An 18,427-nucleotide genomic window follows, 5' to 3' on the forward strand; every position below is an offset into this window, starting at 1 on the left:
AAACTATTACTCTTACAAATTAAGAAATAAGAACATAAGAATTTATTTATTTATTTATAGCAACATTTATATCTCATAATTTTCTAGTATATATTGGTTCAATGTGACTTACAAAGCTGAAACTGGACACATTAATTCAATGTGACTTACAAAGCTAAAACTGGTCATGATTGATACAGCAAGAATATTCTACCCTGTTTCCCCAAAAGTAAGACATCCCCCGAAAATAAGACCTAGTAGAGGTTTTCCTGAATTGGTAGATATAAGGCCTCCCCCGAAAGTAAGACCTAGCAAATTTTTGTTGGAAAGCAGGGCCGCCGAGAGCCGGACAAGGCCCCCCCCCCCCCCCACCCGAGGTTGCCGGGCCCCCCCCCTCCACCCACCCTCCGTCACTCCCGGAACTAACCTTAAACGCCTCCTTTCACCTTCGCAGCAGCAGGGCAGACCTCTTCTTCTGTGCCCCGCCCTCGCGGACATTACGTCAGGCGAGGACGGGACACGGAAGGAAGGAGTGGCCTGCCCTGCTGCTGCTTGCTGCGAAGGTGAAAGGAGGCGTTTAAGGTTAGTTCCGGGAGCGACGGAGGGCGGGTGGGCCAACCCCGATCCAACCCTGATGTTTCCCCGAAAATAAGACAGCCCCTGAAAATAAGACCTAGCGCATTTTGGGGGGCAAAAATTAATATAAGACAGTGTCTTATTTTCGGGGAAACACGGTAATTAGAATCATATCAGATCTAGAATAGGTTCGCTTTAATATTTTTCTTCATAATAAGATTTTCTGGGGAAAAAAGGGCTTTTAGATGTTTTTGAAAGCTCAAGTATTGTGTTATGTATCTTAAATGTTTTGGCAATGAATTCCACAGTCTCATGGTCTGGTATCCTGCTTCCAACAGTGGCCAATCCAGGTCACAAGTACCTGGCAGAAATCCAAGTAGTAGCAACATTCCATGCTACCAATCCCAGGCAAGTAGTGGCTCCCCCATGACTATCTTGATAACAGAGTGTGGACTTTTCCTCCAGGAACTTGTCCAAACCTTTTTTTTTAAACCCAGATACACTAACTGCTATTACCAGATCCTCTGGCAACGAATTCCAGAGCTTAACTATTCTTTGAGTGAAAAAAATATTTCCTTCTATTTGTTATAAATGTATTTCCATGTAATTTCATTGAGTGTCCCCTGGTCTTTGTACTTTTTGAGAGTGAAAAATCGATTCACTTTTACCCATTCTACACCACCTGCCCCCTCCATCCATCCATGTCCAGCAATTCTCCTCACTCCTCTGCCCTCCCCTCCATGCCCAGCGATTTCTCTTCTCTCCCCTGTCCTCCCTGTCCAGCAATTCTCCTCTGCCCCTGTCCTCCCCTCCATGTCCAATGATTTCACCTCTCTGCCCTCCCCCCTATCCATGCCCAACAATTCTCCTTTGACCCCCCCCACCTACCCCTCCCATCCATACCCAGTGACTTCCCCAGCTCCCCCTTTTCAGTCTCTTTCAGTTCCAACCCAGGCCCCACCTTCCCACCCTCAGGTCCCCGACAGTCCTCCTCTCCGTTCCTTCCTGCCGCCCGTGTTTAAACCTTTTATTTTCAGTTGCAGTGACGGCAGTGAAGAAAACAGCACAGAGTGCTCCCTCCAGCCTTTCCCTTCACTCACATAGTGTACCGCCTTCGTGGAAACAGGAAATACATAATAAGAGGAAGGTGGGAAATCTAGACTGCCCTAACTTGACATTTCGTCCTTTAGATTGTAAGCTCCTTTGAGCAGGGACTGTCCTTCATTGTTAAACTGTACAGCGCAGCATAACCCTAGTAGCGCTCTAGAAATGTTAAGTAGTAGTAGTAGTTAAGTGCCATCTAGGCCACTAAATTGTTCTGAATATCGGGGTACAGTTTACAGGCCTTAAGAATTTTTGGGAATCTCCTTTGGATCTCCTCAAATCTCACTACACCCTTTTGAAGGGTGGGGTATTATGGACACATATACTCTCATAGTTTCATTAAAAGAGCAGCAAAAGTTGCCAATGGAGACACTCACTAGTGCCTTTCACTCCCCCTTAGCCATGTCTGCAAACCACTATTCACCCAAATTTATAAACACTAGACCTTTCAATTTTAATATTAGCTGTGCACATACTACAGTATCCATTACTGCAGTTAGATTGTGAGAAATCTAGTCAATTCATCTTAATTGATTTAACATAAGTCATTAGCAAATGTTTGAGGTTGAAATATATATATATATATATATATATATATATATATATATATATATATATATATATATATGTGTGTGTGTGTGTGTGTGTGTGTTAAAAACCATGAATTTATGTATATGCATGGCCGGTAATGTAGGAACTAACCTTGGTAAACGTGTCTAACAATCCTTATAATAATGTCTTCAGAAATAAATCTTTAATAAGTAAAAAGTTGTGATCTAAGAAAAGAAATACTGGAAATGAGATGGATACAATGTGATACAAAAGACAATGAAAGTGAAAACTAAAAAGAAACAATGAAAAAACACTTCAAACTATATAGAACGTGTGATGTAGCTGTAGGGCTAGGATCAAATGGCACAAGAAGTATGGCAATGCAAAGTATGGCAGAAAAACATTTGTTGTGAATGAAAGTAAAAGCATGCCAAATAGAGCATACATATGCTAAAGGTGTCAAAACAGTGAAGGAATAGGTGCAAGAAGTATGGCTAAATAACGTGGAAAAGGATATAGGTTGTAAGTGGAACACAGGCTAGAGGTAGCAAACTGGTGAAAGATGTAGATTTTGAGTGAGAGCTGAAAAACCAAAAAGAAGCATACACATACTGGAGGCAGCAGAACTAGTGAAAGACGTGGGCCATGGCTGTGAGGGAGAGTTTAAAAAACACTGAATGGAGCTAAATATATGTTAGAGGTGGCACACAAACTTGTTGTAAGTTGAAACAATCTAACTATATAAATGACAAGTGACCGACTCACCCGCAAATGCGCAGTAGAGACTTCCCTTTCTGTCCCGCCCTTGCGTCAAGACGTGATGACGTCAGAGGGTGGAACAGAGAGGGAAACGGATGCTGCCGCTGGAACCTGGAGATGAAGCAACATCGCCGGCGCACCAACCTCCACCCCCCCCCCCATCCCCGACGACGCTCCCGCCCTTCTCCGTATCGGGCCCCCTGCACTGACATGACAGCACCTCTCACCTCCATGTGGAAGCACTGCAGGCAGCAGCAGAGCATCTGTTGCTGCCTGCAGCGCTTTCACACGGAGGTGAGAGGCACTCTCATGTCAGTGCAGGGGGCCCAGCACGGAGGGGGGAGGGAGCGGCAGTGAGGAGGGTAGCTGGACATGGGGGAGGGCAGGGGGGAGAGAGGAGGGTTGCTGGACATGGGGAGGCAGCAGGGCAGAGAGGAGGGTAGCTGGACATGGGGGGAAGGCAGGGGAGAAAGCAGGGTTGGTGGATGCCAAGGGAAAGAGGAGGGTTGCTGGTTATGGGGGGAGGGCAGGGGAGAGAGGAGAGTCGGTGGACGGGGTGAGGTCAGGGGAGAGAGGAGGGCTGCAGGACATGGGGGGGCAGGGGAGAGAGCAGGGTTGCTGGACATGGATCGATGGAGGGGAGGGGAAAGAGGAGGGTTGCTGGACATGGGGAGAGGGCATGGGAGAGAGCAGGGTTGGTAGATGGGGGGGGAGGAGGCCAAGGGAAAGAGGAGGGTTGCTGGATATGGGGGGAGGGCAGGGGATACGGGAGGGCTGCTGGACATGGGGGGAGGGCAGGGGAGAGAGGAGGTTTGCTGGACATGGATCGGGGGAGGGGAGGGCAGGGGAGAGAGGAGGTTTGCTGGACATGGATGAATGGAGGTGAGAATTATTACATTTTGCAAAACACAAATCTCGCCCGTTTAAACGAGCTTAACGGCTAGTATTAGTATAAAGTGAGAAAGAAAAATATATTCCCAACTTACAGCAGATACTTTTTCGGTGATGTAATATATTTAAAACAACATATCAGATTAAAAATCATCACATCTGCTTAAAACAAAATATAAAATGGAAATGCTCATGACTGGTAAAGAAAGGAAACTATTGGTAGTTTGATCATGTGAAAAATGCATCAAAAGACAAGAACGTAATATAAACAAAGTGCAGAACTGCCGAAACCTTGCTGTCTAAAAACAATCAGTGATTGGCATGAAATGAAAATATATACTGTTTTACTCTTAAATCTAAAAACGATCCGTGATCGGCGTAAAATGAAAACGTATACTGTTGTACTCTTAATAAAGCACAGTAGAAATGTTTACCTTTAGAAAGACCTTAGTTAGGTGTGGTAAGGGATGTCACTTTTAGGTGCCACTGATGTGCTGGAAAGAAGCATACAATGTTTTGAATGAATTAAAAGGACTTTGAAAAGCCGCCAAAACAAAAGTAAAGGGCAAACTCATCTGTAGAAGTAATCCATCAGTAATTGGCACGGAGGAGATAGATGTAGGTGAATCGCACTAAAGGTATATATAAAAAACCTTACCAGATATATGGTGCTGAGGATAAAAACTTATAAAAATGTGGGTGTGTATCATTGAAAATGAGTGCTTTGTGGGATGAGTGTGTTGAAAACAGAGCTATGAAAAAATACCTCTAAATATTGGACATATGAATGGACCTAAAAAGTTAAACAGGATGTAAAAGGAAACTAAAGGTCAAAACATATGAATGGACCTAAAGATAAAATTTTAAAATTATAAGTGATTGTAGAGAATATGAAAAGAATTATGCACATCAAAAAACTGAAAACATAAGTAAAAATGTGATGTAAGAACTACGGCTAAATGCCGGTCAGTAGTATGAATATTTAAATGGTCCACTAGAGGGCATATTTGTGCAAGTAAGCAAGAAAGTACAATACAAAGTAAAAAATATGACAGAATATCAACACATGCTAACAATGCAGCATAGTAACATGGAGGGGCACAATCGAACGGGGGCACCCATCTCTAAGACCGCCCATCTCCGGGGACGGCCCCAGGAAGGGGCGGAGCCAACCGTATTATCGAATAAGATGGACATCCATCTTTCGTTTCGATAATACGGTCCGGGACTGCCCAAATCCCAACATTTAGGCCGACCTTAGAGATGGCCTACCTCGGTTTTCACCGATAATGGGAACTGAGGATGGCCATCTCAAAAACGACCAAATCCAAGGCATTTGGTCGTGGGAGGAGCCAGCATTCGTAATGCACTGGTCCCCCTGACATGCCAGGACACCAACCGGGCACCCTAGGGGGCACTGCAGTGGACTTCAGAAATTACTCCCAGCTACATAGCTCCCTTACCTTGTGTGCTGAGCCCCCCAGAAACCACTACTCACAACTGTACACCATTACCAAAGCCCTTAGGGATGAAGGGGGGCATCTACATGTGGGTACAGTGGGTTTCGGGTGGGTTTTGGAGGGCTCACATTTACCACCACAAGTGTAATAGGTAGGGGTGGGCCTGGGTCCACCTGTCTGAAGTGCACTGCACCCACTAAAAGCTGCTCCAGGGACCTGCATACTGCTGTGATGGAGCTGGGTATGACATTTGAGGCTGGCATAGAGGCTGAAAAAAAATTTTTTTTAAATTTTTTTTTGGGTGGGAATGGGTTGGTAACCACTGGGGGAGTAAGGGGAGGTCATCCCCGATTCCCTCCGGTGGTTATCTGGTCTGTTCGGACATCTTTTCGAGGCTTGGTCATGAAAAAAAGGGGCCAAGTAAAGTCAGCCAAATGCTTGCCAGGGACGCCCTTCTTTTTTCCATTATCGACCGAGTATGGCCATCTCTCTAACCACGCCCCCACCCGCCTTCGGTACACTGCCGGCACGCCCCCTTGAACTTTGGTCGTCTCCGCGACGGAAAGCAGTTGAGGGCGGCCAAAATCGGCTTTTGATTATGCCGATTTGGGCAACCCTGAGAGAAGGCCGCCCATCTCCCGATTTGTGTCGGAAGATGGGCGCCCTTCTCTTTTGAAAATGAGATGGATAGTAACATAGTAGATGATGGCAGAGAAAGAGCTGAACGGTCCATCCAGTCTGCCCAAGAAGATAAACTCATATGTGCTACTTTTTGTGTATACCTGACCTTGATTTATATCTGCCATTTTCAGGGCACAGACCATAGAAGTCTGCCCAGCACTAGCCCCGCCTCCCAACCACTAGCCCCGCCTCCCACCACCGGCTCTGCCACTCAGGGGCGTAGCTACATGGGGCCACGGGGGCATGGGCCCCCACAGATTAGGCCCTGGCCCCCTCTACATTTGACCCTCCCAGCCGCCGACCCCCCCACCCCACCACCGCATCAGGTACCTTGTTTGCTGGTGGGGGTCCCCAATCCCCGCCAGCTGAAGAGTCTTCTTCAGTGCCGGTCGACTCCGGTGCCTTCATTGTGTGATAATCTGTTTCTGACGCCTTACGTCTTGAACGGGGCTACATACAGGACATACATGGTGCAGGATGTCAGGAGTTCGAAACAGCAAAAGCGCCAGAGTCGACCGGCGCTGAAGAAGACTCTTCGGCTGGTGGGGGTTGGGGACCTCCACCAGCAAACAAGGTACCTGGCGGCAGCGGCGACGGGGGAGGGTTTTTGTGGTGGCAGCAACAGGGGAGGGTTTTTGTGGCGGCGGCGGGGGAGGCAGCTAAATAGTGCCCCCCCCCCCCCACTTTGGGCCCTGGCCTCCTCTCCCACCGAGGGCTGGCTACGCCCCTGCTGCCACCCAATCGCCGCTAAGCTTCTGAGGATCTGTTCCTTTCCAAACATGATTCCTTTATGTTTATCCCACGCATTTTTGAATTCCGTTACTGTTTTCATCTCCACCACCTCCCGCGGGAGGGCATTCCAAGCGTCAGTCGTTGTCAGACAGAGGGCAGGAAGGAGGTGCGGTCAGAGGCTCTGAGGAAAGGGAGCCAGGCCTGGTCCCTTCCCCAGCTATGCGGAGGGGGCCTGGGGAGAGAGGCCCAGGAAACTCCCAGGCTATGGGGCCTACAAGGCCGAAGGATCTGAAGGCCCGGCGGAGTAGCTCTCAGCCAGCCCCTCCTCCAGCACGAAGGGAGCGTAGTCCCCTGGACCGTAAAGCTTCCAGGGCCAGGGAGGATTGTGGATCTGGTGCCTCCTCCATGACCCAGCGGCGTCCAGGTAAGGAGCCTGAAGATCATGGGGGAGGAAGGAGGAAGGTTGAGGCCCTAAAGGTGCAGACCCAGAAGGAGCAAGGACAAGAAGGAATGGAGGTGGGGCAGGAGGCCCAGTTGGGATTTGAGGCAGCCGGCAGTGAAGAAGAGTGGTCAGAAGAAGGGGAGGAGGCCGGTGAGTGGGAGAATATGGACCCAGGACAGTGTGCCAGAGAAACGGTGGAGCGGGTGAGGCACATCAAGTCTCTGGAGAAGGAAATAGAGGAGCTGGGGAAACGGTTGAAAATGACTAAGCCATGAGTAGGCTGGCCCCAGCAGAGCATGGTCAAAAGTATAAGACTGAAGAAAAGCGCTTAACAAAGTTGCTGAAACAGAAGGAAAAAAGAATTGCTTGTTTAAAAACAGGCTCTGCAAATCCCTTGAGGGAGGTTTATGAGAATCAAGAGAGGATGCAGGCTGGTACATCTAAAACTATGAGCCAGGAGGTTTTTTCCCCAGCACAGGAATCTACCAGTTTAAGCTCAGGAACATTGTTTCACAAAAGGCAGTTGGTAACAGAGATTGTACAAAGTCCAAACAGTCAAAGTACATTGCAAACTATGAAAGCCCTGATGAGCCCAAGGGAAGAGGGAGTACTCAGGTTGGATACAGTTCCAGGAGAAGGGGGAGGGGCGGATTGTTTGGCCTCAGGTATTCCGGTAGAACAGAAAGGAAAAGACACAAAGTTACAACACTTTCATATTATTGAAACGGATGGAGACAGGTTTTCCACCCAGGACACTTTTTCAGTACCCACTAGTGGGGAAGAAGAACAGGGTGTGGAAAAAAGTATTGAACTTACCTGTGTGGAGAGATTGCAAGAGAAGCAAAAGCCAGCAGGCTTCCAACTGCAGGAGCACTCCAAAGGTGCTCTGATTGAGGCAGCAGTTTCTGGTAATCAATTATCATCAGCTGTGCAGCTTGGCTCAGAGCAGGTCTGCCCGCGAGGTCAGGACGGACAGGAGGAAGAATCAGGAGAGGTCTCTGTTCAATCTGCAGTCAAGTTTGCAGGGGACCTGCTAGGGTATGGTGCCCAGGACATAGAGAATCAGCAGGAGAAAGAGGAACTGGAACAGGAGTTGCATGGAATGGAGCAGGACATTGGACCAATTGCTCAGACCAGAGTAAGCTCTGAAAGTGCACTAATTTTTAAAGCTCCTGATATCCCAGTTGAAGGTCTGGGTTTGAACTGGTTGAGGGGGGGCTGTGTGCGAGGGGAGGGTGGGGGGCGGGGGGAGGGTTTTGGTCAAGAGAGGGGTATGCTTTCTTGTCGGAAGGTGGGGGAGGGGGATGTGGGGAGCCGGGATTCGGAGGAAGGGAAGAAGGGTATGGGAGAAGTGAGGGGGGCGGGGGAGGGGCAGGGTGCTCTTTCCTTTGCGGCGGTGGTGAGGGGTGAGGGGGGAGGGGAGATGGGGGGGCGGCCAGTGTCTGTGGAGGGATCAAGGGGGAAAGGGGGGGAAGGGAGAGGGGCGGGGCAAATCCCCAAACGAAGGAATGTGGTGCAGATTAGATGGGTGGGGGAGGGGGCTATGCCTTCTCGGGAGACGGTTTTGAGGATGGTCATGGGTCTGGGGTTTGTGCCGGAGGACTTCTATGCCTGTATTCACCCAGTTAATTTGCCTGAGTACGATGTTAGCTTTCTAACGCAGAGGGGTATGGAAATCTTTTGGGAGAGGTATGAGGGGGTGAAAGGAAGGGGGGATTGGAGCAATTATGTGGTTATTCCTATTAGTAGACCTGACTTGGTGCAAGTCACTGTATTGGTACGAAATGAGTCCATTTCAGGGGCAGACCTGGCCTACTGGTTACAGCGGCATGCGGATTTGAGAACCCCGTTATCCAAACTCCCGGATCCAAGTAGGGTGTGGGCAGGGGGGTGGGGGGCTTGGGTTAAGCTAAGACAGGAAGGGCAAGTGGTCAAGCACATTCCTTCTGCGGCTTTTATTGGCCGGGACAGGATTCTCTGTTTTTACAAGGGACAGCCACGGCAGTGTTTCCGTTGCGGATCCTTTCGCCATTATAGTATGTCTTGCCCAGTACAACAGTGTGTAAAGTGCGGGAGTAAGGAGCACTATACAGAAAATTGTTCCTCTATCCGTTGCAATTTGTGCGGGGGTCTGGGGCATGCCTTTAGAGACTGCCCGAGGGCGCGTCATAATAGGAGGGATGAGGGCAGGGGGAATATGATTCGGGGAGAGGGGCAGGATCTAGGTCAGGGTTCTGGGGGTCTGGGGGTTGGGAGGGCTTGGGAGGAAGGGGGAGGAGAGGGAGGTTTGGGGGTACAGGGGAGGGGTGGTTTGCAGGGGGAAGAGGAGGGTTTACGGTTAGAGGAGGGCGGGGGTCTAGAGACTAGAGGGGGACAGGAGGAGGAGGGAAAGGGAGAGTGGGTTCAAGTGTCAAAATTAAAGAAACGGAAGGTTTCAAAGGGAAAGGGTTTGACATTACAGGGGTTGCCTGGGGTGGGGCAGGGGGGTAATCGATTTCAGATTTTGGAAGAAGAGGATGGGGGGGCAGAGATACAGGGGAAGGGGGATGATGGGGAGAAGGGACCTCAGGAAGAGGGAGGAGGGGAGAGGAGTCGGGGAAAGGATAAGGGGGAAAGGAGTCAAGGTAGGAAGGGAAGGGGTACCCATGACGAGGAGGGGGGGATGGAAGTGGAAGATGTTGAGGTTGGGGAGGAGGAGGGGGTTCCGGTAGGGAAGGGAGGGGGGGGGTAAGAGGAGGATGGGGCAGGGGGTGGTTAGCCAGGAGCAAGCTCAAGGGGACGGTAGTGTAGAGGTAGGAAAGGAGGGGGAGGGGGTGCAGAGGGGAGAGGTTCAAGAGGGGAAGGTTGCAGGGGGGGATTCCGTAGGGTTTAAAAAGAAGAAAGGGAGGAAGAAAGGTATGAGGGAGGGGGGAGGGGAAGGTTGGGATCAGGATACAAGGATACGGGACTGGGCGGCAGAGATAGGGGATAATGGAGAGGAGGATTACATTCTGGGTAGCAGGTTGCCACAGAGAGTAGATAGTATGCAAAGGAAGGAGGAGAGTGAGGAGTTGCATGAGTCCTAATGGGGGGTATGGCAGGGCTTCTTCTGACGTTCGCCACCCTAAATGTGGCGAGTGTGGCTTCCCAGAGAGCTCAGTGTTTGGCCTATGAGTGCTTTTCTCAGGTTAAGGCCGATTGTTTTCTGATTCAGGAAACGCGTTTGCAGAACCTGGAGCAGCTGAGGAGGGCGCGCAGGGATTGGAGATGGGGACCCTCGGTGTGGGGGCTGGCAGGGGAAAGATATGGGGGAGTGGGGATTTTATTTAAGACACATAAGGTGGAAATTCAGCGTGTGATGGAACTCGGGGTGGGGAGGTGTTTAGTGGTAGACGTATTATGGCAGGGTATGGCGTTGCGAATTATTAATCTTTATGGGCCGCAGACTAGGAAGGAGCGCAGTTTGTTATTAGGGAAGATCAGGCCTTACTTGTTTACTGCACGCCAGGTAATTTGGGGGGGAGATTTCAATTTAATTCTTAGGAAACAGGATAGTGGGGGTACTAAGGTACAGGTGACATATGATGGGGTGCGCTTGCTCGGGATCATGAAAGAGGGGGGGCTGATAGATGTTCACATAGAACATTTCCCAGATGAGGATGGATTCACGTTTAGCAGGGGGAGATGTAGGAGCCGAATTGATCGGTTTTTGGTTCGTAGAGGGGTATGCCAGCGGGGGCCTCGCCTGCTGGACGTGGATTTTTCCGACCATAAACTGCTTCTTGTGGAAGTAGGGGGGTCGGCGGCTCATAGGATAGGTAGGGGGTTGTGGAGGATGAATTTAAGATGGGTCCAGGATGAGGAGGCTCAAAAGAAATATTTGAATTTTTTAGAAGACCAGTTATCCTTACGGGGGATCTTTCCCTCCAGAGGAGAATGGTGGGAGGTGGTGAAAAAACGGACGCGTTTCCTTTTCATGGGACAGGCACGGAGGAGGGGAAGGGAAAGGACACGTTTGGGGATGGCCTTGAAGCAAAGGAAGGATTATTTGATTTCCAAGGGAGGGAGGAAAGAGGATATCCAAGAATTACAGTCTCTGTTAGAGAAGACTCAATACGATCGGTATTCCTCTTTAGTTTATGAGAGGGACTTTGGTAAATTGATTAGCCCAGATCCCTTCGTTTGTTGTAGGGAAAGAAGAGAGCATAGGGTGGTGGAGGGTTTTAGGGATACTAGGGGGGTGATGCAGGATTCCAAAGAGGGAATATTGAAGGTGGTGGAAGAGCACTTCAGGGGTTTTTTTTTCGGATCAGCACTTGGATGGGGGGAGGATGGATCAGTATGTGGAAGGGACTCCGGGGGTGGGGAATTGGGGGTCTCATCTCCAGGCCCTTTCGTGCCCCTGGACACTGCAGGAGGTTGAGGAGGCTATAGGGGCCCTGAGAAAGAGGACATCTCCGGGGCCGGACGGGCTGCCGGCAGAATTCTATCATACGTTTCGCAGGCGCCTGGCTCCGATTTTATTGGATCTCTGGGAAGAGGCACGTCAGAGGGGGTCTCTTCCAAAATCCTTGTTGGAGTCTGCATTGATTTTGTTAAGTAAGGGCAAAGATCCGCAGCTGTTAACTAACTGGAGGCCTATTGCGCTACTAAACTGTGATCGTAAGATCTTTGCGCAGATGCTCTTCAAGCGTATGCGGCAATTCTCGGGGGACTTGTTGGCAGCCTCACAGGCTTGTGGGGTGCCGGGTAGAGGGGTTCTGGAGGCTGCGGCATGGGTGAGGGAAGGTTTAGAGCGGAGTCGGGAGGAGGGGACAGGGTGGCTGATGGTGGCGCTTGACCAAGAAAAAGCCTTTGACAGGGTCCAATGGGGATTTCTCTGGCGGGTTTTAGAGTATTACGGGTTCCCTAGGGATTGGGTGGCACAATTACGGTTGTTATATTCTCATGCACATGCATTTCCATTGATCAATGGGTGGAAAGGGGGGGAATTTGAGCTGACGGCAGGGGTTCGGCAGGGGTGCCCTTTAAGCCCTTTGCTGTATGCATTTTCTATAGACCCTTTTATTAGGCGTCTGGAGCAGGGTGGGGTGGGAGGATTGAGGGGGGTGGAGGTAAGCACGGGAGAACAGTTGCGGGTGGTGGCATACGCAGACGATATTACTGTGTGGGTGGCAAACAAAGCAGAAGGGGATAAACTTTTGGAGTTCATCCACGATTTCGCAGGGGATACAGGGTCACGGGTGAATATCCACAAATGCAACAATTTGTGGTTGGGGCCAGTAGGGGAGCAGTTTGAATTAGGAGGGGGTTTCCCGGGGGTGGTGGATAGAATGAGGGTTTTGGGGATTTACTTTGAGATAGGAGATTATGCTAAATTCAACTGGGACCGTTGTCTTCAGGAAGCAAAGGGGCGGGTGGACAGGTGGAAGAGGTGGAAAATGTCCATGGAAGATCGGGTGAAACTCATCAAGACCCATTTGGTGCCCCTCTTTTTGTTCATCAGCTACATTTGTTTGGTACCTGAAAAGTGCTATGCCTCGTTGTATAGCATTTTCTTCCAGCTGCTGTGGGGCAATCGGTTGAATCCAGTCAAACGAAACACCACATATCTATCTAGGAAGGAGGGGGGGGTAGGGATGATCAATCCGGTTTTGTTTTTTAGTTCTTTGTTTGTGCACTTTAATCTAGGGAGAGCGGTGGGTCAGGCTCCTCCAGGGTGGGCGAGTAGTGTGCTGGGGTGGTGGGAGAGGGTTTGGGTGGGGTGGAGGAGAGGGGAGAGGGTAGGGGTATTGCGGAAAGGGGCTCCGGAAAGGGTAGGGTACTATAAAACGTTAGTAAAATTAGTTCGGGTCTGGGGGATTCTAGTGGGGGAGATTAGGGATGGGAAGAGAGGAATCTGGGTGGAGAGAGTGCGCTCCCAGATGTTCTCTTCCCCTCTGGTACTTAGGGATGCTCCCAGGGAAGTGCTGAGGCAAGGGCTACGGAATATCAATTCGGAGAGGATTCCGGCTAAATATCGGGACATTGCCTGGCTGTCCCTACACGGCAAATTATATGTCAGAGAGAATCTGAGAGATAGGAAGATCCAGGACAGGAATTGTCCAAGGGGGGAATGTGTGGGGAAGTTAGAAACCATGGACCACTTTTTGAAGGACTGTCCCTTTTCCGGGGGGTGGGTGACAGGGTTTCTGCTCTCCTCCAGATCCCCACGTTCCGTTCCTATACGTATGCGGACTGGGTGTATGGATATCGATTCAAGAGAGGTCAGCTGGATCCGGGGACGGGGTTCTTGATTTCGCTCATTCTCCGGTTCTGTCTTTGGATGGCTCGTTGCCGGGTATCCCTGCACCAAGAAGATCGATCCATTGAACAGGTCAGTTGGGATGTGGTGCGGGCTGTACAGCAAGTGGCGCAATGGGAAAGAGTGGAGAGGGATTCACAGATGGTGTCCTTGTGGTGGAAGCATGTGAGGTTAAAGGCCTTATGAATATAGTTACTGTGATGTTGTGTTGGTTGTAATTTTAGGGGGGGAATAAGGGGGGGAAAAGGGAGGGGGAGGGGTGTATATATGTATAGGGGAAGAAGGGATTGTTTTGGTGATAGAATGGTTTGTGTGAGGCATGTGAATATTAGTATTTATATGATTTCTGTATTTTTGTTATTCGTTGCTGTAAATAAAGAAATCTCCAAGTATCCATCACTCTCTCCGTGAAAAAATACTTCCTGACATTTTTCTTGAGTCTGCCCCCCTTCAATCTCATTTCATGTCCTCTAGTTCTACCACCTTCCCATCTCCGGAAAAGGTTTGTTTGCGGATTAATACCTTTCAAATATTTGAACATCTGTATCATATCACCCCTGTTTCTCCTTTCCTCCAGGATATACATGTAAAAATAATATGTTGAAATGTGCATAAACAGATCATTTTACATTAAAAATTTATTTCTGAAGACATTATTAGAAGGATTGTTAGACACGTTTACCAAGGTTAGTTCCTACATCACCTACCATGCATATACTGTACATACATTTATGGTTTTGATACATTTTCAGCCTCATGCATTTGCTTCTAATAGATGCATATTTTTAAGACCATAATTTGTATACCTTTCTAAATAATGTTGCGCATTTGCTTGTCCTTTTTTTACCCTTTTTGTAAATGTATTCTAATTGATTGTTCAACCCTATAATGTTTATATTTGTCATTACTTTTGTTATTGTTTTAATGTATACTCAAGATGTTTATATTTGTCATTATCTGTGTTTGTGCAGACTCCTGTAGTAGGCAGTTTCAGTGCTGAAACATGGTACCGTGTTGAGTCATCCTTTATTAAATTTTACGATCTACGTTGATCGTCTTTGGTCTGTTTTTGAAGAGCCTGATTCTGTTACCACTCTTCTCCTTTTCCTGTGATTTCTCATGGGACATTGTTGTTCTTTCCACTTTCGTGGTTTTACTGCTTAAAAGTAACTATTCTTGAAAGATAAATTTACTAAGACCAAACAATCTGGTGCCTTGGCTGGAAGATTCTTTCTGCACTAGGGTCCAAGGAACCTGTGTAATGAAAAATGATCTAAAAATAATTGAAACTCAGGACAAGATGGCCGCTGAGCGTACCTGCTATCAGCCACCATTTCTACAGCTCTCTGACTTCCTATCAAGATGCCGAAGCGAAGGGGCAAGTCCGCCTCCTATGCTCCGCAGCAATCGGCTCCCACTTCGCAGGATATTCGGTCCTTTTTGCAGACGTCTGTAGCTTCATCTACCGCAGTGTTTGGAGTGCCGGGAGGCAGCCCGCTGATACGCGCCAGTGCGAATGGAGGCATGGCAGCGTCTCCTGGGCTAGAGCTTACGCTCAGCCCCGACACAAGGGAACCACCCCCTCAGCCGTTGGGCTGTAGCACTCCGTCAGAGACGACTTTAAACGGGTCCCCCAGAAGCGGAAAGACCAGTTCCAGTCGGGAGGCAGACCATCGATTGGCTGGAGAGCAAGAAGCCTTGATGGCTACACCGATTTTTACAACGAATGCGGTGGGGAATGCTGCTAGCATGAATCCGGTAGGACCACCACTTTTTTCTTTCGATATGCACAAGCCAGCAGAAGTTACTCTGGACTCTTTGTGGACTCTGATTATAGATCTAGGGAAATCAATTACTCCACAGATAAATAGACTAAACCAGGAAATGTTAAAACAAGAGGAAAAAATAAACTACAAGGACTTAAAAATAGGTAAACTGGAACAGATAGAAGAACAAAAAGATCTGGATATGAAAAGATTGCTTACTCAGCAGGAGGCTATGATTAAAGACTTGACCTCATTAAGAAGAAAGGCTGAATCTCTTGAGAACAATGCTAGAAGCAATAATTTACGTTTGTTAAACTTTCCTAAACAAATTGTTATATCTGCTAGGGAAATGTTAAAAAAATATATAATGGAAATTTTGGGTGTAAGGGAGGAATTGATTCCTCCTTTCACCCAAGTGTACTATCTTCCAGTTAAAGAAAGGAGTGACCAAAAAATAGCAAGCCAAGAACAACCATTGAATGTCACTGATTTACTTAAACTAACAGATAATGAAAATGTAATTCCATCGACATTAATAGTTACAGTGGCATTGGCACCTGATAAACAGTGGTTAATGTCCAAGTACTTTAAGAATAAAGATAAAACATTCCTTGGTCAGAAAATACAAATATTTCCCGACATCTCCAGAGACACGCAAAAACGTAGGAAGTCTTTTCTTTTAATGAAACCAGCTGTAACTCAGCTGGGTGCAACATTTTACTTGCGATACCCTTGCAAGTGTGTGGTGAGGTACCAGGCAAATAAGTATGTTTTTTTTGATCCAATTCAGTTGACAGCATTCTTTACCTCAAGGCAAAATAGGGGTACTTAAAACATCTTATCCCTTTAATATGTAATTAACACTGTGGAATGATGGCTGTTATCATCTAGTGCTTTATCTTTGAAATTTATGTTTATAAATAATTCCATTTCTTAAAATCTTGTCCCAATATGTGGACTTGAGCAAGAAATTTCAAATAATTACTTCTCTGTTATGTATTCTCTTTGAACTGATTGAAATGTATTGCTTTTTCAAACAAGCATTTGCTTGATTATAAATGTATAAATTTTCATAAATAAATAAATTAAAAAAAAATAATTGAAACTCTATATCGAAAGCAAGAATAAGTATGTTATCCAAATTCCCCATGTACACATACAGTGCCACAATCAAAGGCTTGCAGGCATTTTAACAGCATCAACAAATACACAGAAGGTGCTAAAATATGAAAACAAACATCCACAGACATCAGCCTCCATCCTTAAATTAAGAAGTATTCTGAAAACTAGAAGGAATGAAAGAGAAACTACCTCCAGGAATGGAAACCACAGAATTACACAAGAAGATAAAACAGGCTAATTAAAGGTAAGGTTCCAAACATAAATTGTCTATACATAGTACACCCTATGAACTCCAGAAGGAAGCTGTCTTTGATAAAATGCAAGCAGTAAATTAGCATTAGCAGTAAATTGAGAGATTGAGATCATACTCCACATATACTGGCTTGGAAGCGAGGTTCATTAGTGTCATATTAAGAGCAAAATGTAACCCATTTGGAGACAATAGTGCCACATCAAAAGGACCACATGATTCACTCCTGCCTTTACCACGTTATATGTGGATCTACTCTCCCTATTCATTTGGAATTCAGAGCTACAGCATTACATATGCAATGGGTTATATCAGCCCTGGATCCGCCAGTGGGCTGTAATCCCGACCCTGCCCCTTGAGAGGGGACTACACTTCAGCCTTAGAGAAGTTCTCCTTGCTTGGAGAAAAACTCCTTGGCTGTGTTTAACCTTATACCTATGACTCCTTATCAGACAGGCTGCAAGATGCAAGGCTAAACTTTCAGATATTTATTCTCTGGATAAAATAATTTGGACTAAAGAACACAGGAAGAGATACACCATTAGCCAATCATACATTTATCATAGAAGCTTATTTACTTCAAATAGGAAAATAGACATCTATTTGCTGCTTTGCCAATTACAATTTCTAAGTAGTACATACAAAAAGTCTTTTTCCTTTTTTGTTCCTGTGGAGGAATTTACCAGCCTGGAGCAAAATGCAGTGCTAGCAAGATTCCTGTTTCTGATGTAATAAACCATTCCTTTTATACCTTTGTCTAACTATGTGTATGTGATAATTTTCAGTCTGCTGCCTCAGTTGATGGCCCCCCTTATCTAAAAACAACATTTGATTTACTTGTTCCAGCAAAACCAGTCTCATGACCTCCAGTCATAATTTTTTGACTGGATTGGTTAACCTCCTTCTTCAACCCTCCCTATTGCTGTGCTTGCAAGCAGAATATTAAGGTAAGATTATACTGGAATACTGTCTGACCTTACCTTGCTGTTTTACGGAGTTGGACAAACTCTGCTCCACAGAAAAAAAAAAGGCAAGCATCTTAAGAGTTACACAGAGGCATATTTTCAAAGCACTTAGCCTCCCAAAGTTCCATAGAAACCTATGGAACTTAGCCTCCCAAAGTGCTTTGAAAATATGCCTAACAGTGGTCCACCATCTTATTGACCACAGATTTATATAGGTCTTTGACATGACACTATGGGGGCAATTCTAGAACTGGGAGCCCCTTTTTAGGTGCCCTGATGCTGGGCAGTGGGAGCCTATTCTATAACAGCATTTAGGCACCTAGATTCTAGAATACTAGTGTAACCTAGCACTGGTGCACCTAACATTTACATATACAGTGGGGGAAATAAGTATTTGATCCCTTGCTGATTTTGTAAGTTTGCCCACTGACAAAGACATGAGCAGCCCATAATTGAAGGGTAGGTTATTGGTAACAGTGAGAGATAGCACATCACAAATTAAATCCGGAAAATCACATTGTGGAAAGTATATGAATTTATTTGCATTCTGCAGAGGGAAATAAGTATTTGATCCCCCACCAACCAGTAAGAGATCTGGCCCCTACAGACCAGGTAGATGCTCCAAATCAACTCGTTACCTGCATGACAGACAGCTGTCGGCAATGGTCACCTGTATGAAAGACACCTGTCCACAGACTCAGTGAATCAGTCAGACTCTAACCTCTACAAAATGGCCAAGAGCAAGGAGCTGTCTAAGGATGTCAGGGACAAGATCATACACCTGCACAAGGCTGGAATGGGCTACAAAACCATCAGTAAGACGCTGGGCGAGAAGGAGACAACTGTTGGTGCCATAGTAAGAAAA

General features: G+C 47.1%; 1 protein-coding gene across 1 annotated transcript in view; it reads left to right on the plus strand.

Moving 5' to 3' along the window:
- LOC115471580 (deleted in malignant brain tumors 1 protein-like) overlaps nucleotides 1–18,427 on the plus strand; it is a 339,289-nt gene that overhangs the window by 146,559 nt on the left and 174,303 nt on the right. The gene's annotated exons all lie outside the window — the stretch shown is intronic.

The sequence above is a fragment of the Microcaecilia unicolor genome, chromosome 6 (genome assembly GCF_901765095.1).
Source record: "Microcaecilia unicolor chromosome 6, aMicUni1.1, whole genome shotgun sequence".
In the NCBI taxonomy this organism is placed as follows: Eukaryota; Metazoa; Chordata; class Amphibia; order Gymnophiona; family Siphonopidae; genus Microcaecilia; species Microcaecilia unicolor.